This window comes from Macaca nemestrina, chromosome 11, assembly GCF_043159975.1.
Source record: "Macaca nemestrina isolate mMacNem1 chromosome 11, mMacNem.hap1, whole genome shotgun sequence".
In the NCBI taxonomy this organism is placed as follows: Eukaryota; Metazoa; Chordata; class Mammalia; order Primates; family Cercopithecidae; genus Macaca; species Macaca nemestrina.
Genome location: NC_092135.1, coordinates 120,053,754 through 120,062,246, shown reverse-complemented (window position 1 = coordinate 120,062,246; position 8,493 = coordinate 120,053,754). Strand labels below are relative to the sequence as shown.

Here is an 8,493-nt window from a genome sequence, read left to right as displayed (position 1 = left end):
TCTTTGCCTGCTGCCATCCATGTAAGACATGACTTGCTCCTCCTTGCCTTCTACCATAATTGTGAGGCCTCCCCAGCCATGTGGAACTATAAGTCCATTAAACCTCTTTTTCTTGCGGGTCTCAGGTATATCTTTATCAGCAGTGTGAAAACTAATACCCATTGGAAATAAGGCTGTAAAGACAGGTTCCTCTTCAAACTCCTGATGCCAGAAGTTGTTTCTTCTTTTTATAAAAGAGAAAAAACTAACTTCATAATTTTACTTTTATTTTTTTGCTTTTCATATTTATCTAAAAAAAATCCAGAATGGGTAAGAGAACAATCATCAAGGATGCAGGTGCCAGACATAGGGCAGAAGATAGCTAGAAAAGTATGCCTGAAGGAAGTTAAGGGTCTAGCCTCATTCCTACATTGTTTTAATAGCTGTACCTAACATAAATAGCTAAGCTTTCCATTGTTCTAGATTCCTCTGCCCCATCTACAAGCATGGCACAGACGGCTTGCTTTGCAAGGCCTCAGTTGAAGGACCCCATGTACACACAGGCCAGTACAGCAGTACTAGGCTGACTAGAAGGATCTCATCCCCATATGTGGTCTCATTTCAAATCTATGGCTGACTACCTTCATTGTTGTGTGCAAGATGATTTCACCTCTTGAAAATATGGTCACTTCAGCATTAAATAGTTAAATATTTATAATTATCAATTCATCCTACCTCCTTTTACATGCAGCTGAAAAATGACAGGTTAGGGACATAGAACATTGTGAACTTTATACTGTTAGAATCACCATCCATTAAATGATCACTAGCTAATGGTCACTAAATTTACAAATTAAGGAAATTATATGTAGAATACTGCAAAAACACAGTAAAAAGACTGAAGTTTGCCCATTTCTGCTCAGGAAGTCTCTTCACTCCTAAGCTTCATATGTTGTCCTTCTGGCTTCAAAATTTCTGCTATTATTACTGTTTTTCCTCCTTTTCATCTTCCTTTTGTTCCCCAGTGCCAGAACTTCCACAGCCTTCTCGCTCAGATGCCATCTTTTTGTATGCCATTTCAAAGAGCTTCAATGATGCTTGCTGAAGAGAGGATGCTGCCTGTCTAATGTTTTCTCCTATTTCGCTGTCTTTTCTAGCTAGGAGCTCCCTCATTTTGGAAATCTCTTCTTTCAGCTTGTTGCACTATCAGCAGGTAATTGGTCCTTGAATTTTTCCGTCTTGGTTTCTGTGGTGTATATGATTCCTTCAGCCACATTAACTGCTTCAACTCGTTCCTTCTTTTACTGGTCTTCCTTAGCATATTTCTGTGCATTTTTAACCATATTTTCAATGTCATCTTTGCTTAACCCACCAGAAGACTGGCTTACAATCTGCTGCTCACGTCCTGTGCCTTTATCTTTAGCAGAAACATATATGGTCCCACTGGCATCAATGTCAAATGTAACTTCAATCTGAGGAACTCCACGAGGGGCTGGTGGAATTCCAATCAAAGTAAACTGTCCAAGGAATTTGTTGTCTCCAGCCATCTCTCTCTCACCCTGACACACTTTAGTTTCCACTTGTGTCTGATCATCAGCGGCAGCAGAGAATACCTGGCTCTTCTTGGTTGGAATAGTGGTATTCCTATAATAAGTTTGGTAAAGACACCTCGCAGAGTTTCAATACCCAGAGAGAGGGGAGTGACATCAAGGAGCAGCACATCTGTAATATCGACAGCCAACACACCTCCCTGAATGGCAATTCCAATGGCCACAGCCTCGTCAGGATTGACAGCTTTACTTGGGGCTCTGCCAAAAAAAAATCCTGCACAGTCTGCTGAACCTTGGGCATCCTAGTCATGCCACCGACAAGAATCACTTCTCCTATGTCACTCTTGCTGACTTCTGCATCTTGCATAGCTTTTTGGCATGGAGTGATAGTCCTCCTGATTAGATCAGTGACAATCCCTTCAAATTAAGCACGGGTCAACTTCATATTCAAATGCTTGGGTCCAGAAGAATCCATTGTAAGATAGGGCAAATTGATGTCAGTCTGCACAGATGAGGAGAGTTCACATTTAGCCTTTTCAGCAGCTTCCCGTACCCTCTGAAATGCCACATTGTCTCTGGTCAAATCGACCACCATCTCTCTCTTGAACTCCTTCACAATGTGCCATAGCAAGACCTCGTCAAAGTCTTCCCCACCTAAGAAAGTGTCCCCACGTGTGGATTTCACCTCGAATACTGCTTTCTGAATTTCCAGGATAGAAATATCAAAAGTTCCACCACCCAAATCATATACAGCAATGACTTTGTCTTCTGATTTGTCTAGACCATAGGCAAGAGCAGCAGCTGTGGACTCATTAATCACCCAAAGCACATTCAGTCCAGGTATCTGGCCAGCATCTTTAGTTGTCTGTCTCTGCAAGTCATTGAAATAAGCTAGGACTATGATGACAGCATTGTTTGCTGTGTGCCCCAGGTAATTTTCTGCCGTCTCTTTGATCTTCATCGACACAAATGCTCCGATCTGACCTGGAGAATACAGTTTCCCATGAGCCTCAACCCAGACATCACCATTGGAGGCACGAACAATTTTAAAGGGAATATTTTTAATGTCTTTCTGTACTTCAGGATCATCATATTGCCGGCTAATGAGACGCTTGGTAGCATAGGATATATTGTTTGGGCTGTCGCTTGGCAGGCATGCCAACAAGTCGCTCACCATCTGCTGTAAAGGCCACAACTGAAGGGACGGTTCTGGCACCTTCGGCATTCTCCAGCACCTTTTCTTGTGTACCTTCCATAACTGCCTCGTAGGAGTTGGTGGTACCAAAATCAGTACCAACAACTGCTCCCTTGATTGCTTCCGATGCATAATCCCGCCTTGAAATAACTCTAGAAGCCTCATGACTAAGGCCATTCCAGCCATCCTGGTGGAGGGTGGCCGTAGGACCCCAGGAGGCTGCGGTACCCGCTAGACCGGCTGTTGCAGCTCAGCTGGAGCTTATCATGGCAGCTAGATGGAGGAGTACCAGGCAGCAAACAGGCGCTCGGGCGGCTGGGAGCTGTGCGGTGTGGTCATAATTTTATAATATTTAAAAAGTTGCATGCAATCAAGTGCATAATATTAAGCATACAGTTCCAGTTTTGATAAGCAGTAACCATTATGACTAGCACTATAACCAACTGGGCTACTTCTCTCCGTGTCTACTAGCATTGTCTTGCATAGTTTGGCATCAGTCAGTCCTCATTGGTCTTCTCACTTCCATTCATGTTCCACTTTGACTCATTCTCCTCCAGCAGCCAAACTAATTCAATTATTACATGATCTAGATTATTTGATAATAACTTCTACCGCTTAAATTTGCTTAGATTACTTGATACTTGATACTACTGCTTAGATTATTTGATAATACTCTCTTAAAAGCCCCCACTAGCTCCCAATTGTTATAGAATGAACTCAAATTATTTAACAGGGTCTAAAAGGCCCGGTGTATTCTGGTCCCTACCTTGCTCCCAGCCTTGTCTTGCACCATTCTCCCTCTTGCATTCTGTACTCCTGTAACATGGATCTTCCTTCAGTTCCTTGAATTTGCCAAATTCTTTCTTACTCTAAAGTCTAGATAGAGACACTCTTTTCCACTCCTTTGTATCCTTCAGGTCTGTGATAGGCAGAGGTTGGCCTCACAAAGATGTTTATGTTCTAATCTCCAGGAGCCTGTGAATACATTACCTTACATGGCAAAAGGAGCTTTGTAGATGTAATTAAGTCAAGGATATTGAGATGAAAATATACACCTGGATTGTTCGGCTATGCCCAGTTTAATCATAATAGTCATTATGAGCAAAAGAGGGAGGCAGGAGAGCCAGTCAGCAAAGGAGATGTGAAAATAGAAGCTGGGTTGAGGAGCTTGTCGGCTTTGAGGACAAAGGTGGTGATGAGCTGAGGACAGCAGGCAGCCTGTGGACACTGAAAAGGAAAGGAACGGATTCTCTTGTAGAGCCTCCAAAGAAACACAGCCCTGCCAGCATCTTGACTTCTGCCCCATAAGACCCATTTCAGACTTCTGGCTTCTAGAACTGTAAGGTAATCAATTTGTGTGGTTTTAAGTCATGCGGTTTCTAGTTATTTCTTACAACAGCAATAGAAAACTAATGCAAGTTCTCTGCTTTAAATGCTAACTTTTCAGAGACACCTTCCCCTAGCCACTCCATTTAAAATAAAGCCTGATATGGTTATGGTTTGGCTCTATGTCCCCACCAAAATCTCATGTAGAATTGTAATTCCCAATATTGGGAAAGGGACCTGGTGGGAGGTGATTGGATCATGGGGACAGATTTCCCCCTTGCTATTATAGTGATAGTGAGTTCGTTCTCAGGAGATCTGATTATTTAAGTGTATGGCACTTTCCCTGTTGCTCTCTCTCTCCTGTCACCATGTAAAGATGTGCTTGCTTCCCCTTTGCCTTCTGCCATAATTGTAAGTTTACTGAGGCCTCCCCCACTGTGCCTCCTGTACAGCCTGCAGAACTGTGAGTCAGTTAAACCTCTTTTCTTCATAAATTACCCAGTCTCAGGTATGCCTTTTTAGCAGCGCGAGAACGGACTAATATGGAACCCTTTACCCCATGCCTTAACAGGTCTCAACCGCATTCCCACCCAGCAGTCTCTACGCCACTCCTGTGCTTGTTTCCTGTATCGTAACACTTGCCATTTGTATTATAATTATCTTTTACTTATTCTTTATCATTGTTGCCAGAATGTGTGCTCTGTGAGGACAAGGATAACGTCTCATATACCACTGTATCGTCAGGAACTAGTATTGAAGCTGCAATTTTTAAATTATGTGCTTAATCAGTATTTATTAATGATTCATTTCTGTGCTGTCCAATATAGTAACCACTAGTCACATGTGGCTTTTGATCATTTGCAACACAGCTAGTCTAAATTGAGATGTGTTACAAGTGAAAAATACATTTTGAAGTCTCACTATAATAAAAGAATGTAAAATGTCTTAATAATACTTTTTTGTTGATTATATGTTGAAATGATGACATTTTGGACATACTGGGTTAAATAAATATATTATTGAAATTAATGCTGAATTATTAAAATTAATGTTACTTCTTTTTACTTTTATTAACATGGCTACCAAGACATTTAAAATTATGTATATGATTTACATTCTATTTCTATTTCACAGTGCTTAGATTGTGGATATCTTGAAAGAAAACCCCACATTTTATTTCACTTTGTATGAACCAAAATTATTTGCACATCGTAGCTTCTCAATAGTTTGCTGCATGAATGCTTGTTAACTTATTTTATTAAGAATATGTAACATTGGCTGGGCTTGGTGGCTCACGCCTGTAATCCCAGCACTTTGGGAGGCTGAGGCAGGCGCATCACCTGAGGTCAAGAGTTCGAGAACAGCCTGGCCAACATGGTGAAACCCCGTCTCTACTAAAAATACAAAAAAATTATCCAGGTGTGGTGGCAGGTGCCTGTAATTCCAGCTACTTGGGAGGCTGAGGTTGGAGAATTGCTTGAACCCAAGAGGTGGAGGTTGCTAAGAATGCACCATTGAACTCCAGCCTGGGTGACAAGAGTGAAACTCTACTTAAAAAAATAAAAATAAAAAATAACATTGTACCAATGCATAAAATTGGGCCCAAAGAGAAGATTTGCATTCAGCAATTTTTACCAACTAGATATTTGTGGTTACATGTGATACTTTTTACCAGATAAATTTTCTAGCTGCTTTAAAATTAATGTTATTAATATATGTTATCAATCTGCAATTGAAAATAGAGCTAGATGGCAAAATGATGACTTAGACGTTCTTGTACAGTTTAATGCAATGGGATTCTACCTTCAGGGGCACAGCTTTTTCCTAAGAACACCCACTTTCTTATGAAACAGTTAAAAGTCTATCTAAGAAAATGTGCTAGGCATTGCTTCTCAGTCTTTGTCTGAAAATTACTCTGAATGACCAGGGAAGGAAGTATATATACCCATGAGTCGAGAAATGAGGGCATTTAGAACCTAGCCTTGGGTTCTGCCCTCTCTCAGTTTGCTTGAGTTTTCTTTAACATCCATTGTTTGTCTGAAAAACTCATGACAATATTACATTCATGACAATATTACATACAATATGGCTGTATTTGTCTTAGTATAAAGATATTCCTCTGTAGTCCAAATCCTCAAATAAAATAGATACTCCATGCTGAGTATCTATTTTTGTCTGAGGCTTTTTGTACTCTCCATGTACCGATCCACCCAGGGGCACTGGTACCGCACTCTGAGAAGAACAGAATTAAGACTGATATCCCGAGCCTTGTCTTTCTGGGGAGTCCTTACATGACTGTAATGATGATTGGTTAAGCAGTGAGTTGGGTAGCAGCTGGTGGGGAGGGGATGAAGTGGTTCTCCCAGTTGATGTGGGGCTGCAGAGTGAGGGGAAACAACAACAAAAAAGCATAGCAAAAATATGGAGGCCATTCCAAGGCCCGTGTTTATGGCCAAGACAAATTGACAGATGGGCTTTGTCTCTACCCACCTTTTATTTCCTTCTGACTTCAGGCTGCCTTTGGGATTGTTGCACGTGTGTGTGCCCATTCGTGTGTTTTGCGTTTATATGCCTTTTAAAGCAACACTTAGAATCCACTTGCGTATATAAAAAGTTAGAAGAAGGGGCATGGCATTGTGGCACACGTCTGTAGTCCCAGCACTGTGGGAGGCCGAGACAGGCGGATGACTTGAAGTCAGGAGTTCAAGACCAGCCTGGCCAAAATGGTAAAACCACATCTCTATTAAAAATACAAAAATTAGCTGGGCATAGTGGCATGTGCCCAGGGGGCTGAGGCAGGAGAATCGCTTGAGTCCGGAAGGCAGAGGTTGCAGTGAGCCAAGATCGCACCACTGCACTCCAGCCTGGGTAGCACAGCAAGACTCTGTCTCAAAAAAAAAAAAAAAAAAAAAAAAAAAAAAAAAAAAAAAAAAAAAGTTAGAAGAAGGGAAAGACAGAGTCTCATTTTTCTAGACCATTCTCTTCCTTGGAGATGACCCCTTACCTAAACCTAGTGATAGCCTAACCCGTCCTCCTTGTTTTGGTAACTGGCAATTTACATGCACTTTGTTATTTAATCCCCATTTTAGCCCTATAAGGTAGAAACTGGTTATTACCATTTGACAGGTGAACAAACTGAGTCTCACAGAGGTTACAAGGTCTGCCCATAGTCTACCTGACCTGTAAGTGCCCAAGTCAGGATTATGAGATTGTGGTTCTTTGCTGTCCCCCATCACAGTTTGCTGCCTATCCAGCAGGTTTAGAGGCCATTTCATCTTGATTTTACAATTTCTTTTCAGTGCCTCCTATAACCTAGGGATCATGCTGGACTTAAAAGAATATACAAAGATGAATACAATTTGTTCCCCACTAGCTCCCAGGCCAGAAACTTTTCCCCTATATGACACTCAAAGCAGGATGTAAGAAAGATAGGAACTACTCAATTACTTTCTTGGGGCCATTCATCCTGAATAACCTAGAGTTAAACATTTCTTATTCAACATAGGTAGGTGAATGAGGCAACAATGTCTCCACGAGAAACAAAACAAAAGTCATAAAAAAAATTGGCACTTGAACAGAAAAGATGAACCACCATTGCTGTAGGTCCTTTGTCTCAATCATTCAGTAGAATGGAAAAAAAAAATCACTTCATAAATCAGTCGAACTTGCTCTCATTCTGCCATTCACAGAACATGGAATTACTTGCTTCGACTGATAAATGGATGTCTTTGCCAGAGTACTGTCACTGAGGCTTATATAACTTACAGCGCAATTATTACTTATGTCTTAGAAAGAACTTATTTATTTTAGCTTATATCATCTTTTCATTCTTGAAACATGTCCTTTATGTATTTGCTTTTGAAAACTGGAGTAGATGCCAGTGTAGAAAGAAGCTTTTCTATTACCATATCTGAAATATAGTTTTGAAAGTGGGTGATATGAAACAGTACGTTGATTTTTTGTGTTTTATCATCAGAAGCCAGAGCAAAAGGAAAATAACAACTGCATTTTAATAAAATTAAGGCTATTTATGATTGCACTCCAATAAGTGCTAAAACCAGAGTGTGTGGAGTGGTCAAGCCTTAACTTCGTTAGTGCACAAAAGATTGATTTATTACATTTTAGTTGTTATAGTCCAAAGGGGATAGGCACAACTTATCTACATATAAAAATATACATAGAGATACATACATGTGTGTACCCAATATATACACGCAGACACATAATACACATAAAAGCTTATTAAAAACAACCAAATTCTATGTTAATCCTCTTAAAAATGTAAAAAGCCGAATCTTCAATTTTGCTGTGCATCTCCTACAATCTCAATTAATGCCTCTGGGGAAGACAGCTGAATTTCAGCAACAGTATATAACTTGGTAATTGGACACAACTCCAAGTCATTTGTTAGGACTCCCAAGTGTTTTAGTGAAAGTTGAAAAT

The 8,493-nt window shown here is 40.5% G+C and overlaps 1 pseudogene; it reads right to left on the bottom strand.

The window, feature by feature from the left end:
- Window positions 1–277: 277 nt before the first annotated feature.
- LOC105481297 (stress-70 protein, mitochondrial pseudogene) lies at window positions 278–3,007 on the bottom strand (annotated as a pseudogene).
- Window positions 3,008–8,493: the final 5,486 nt, after the last annotated feature.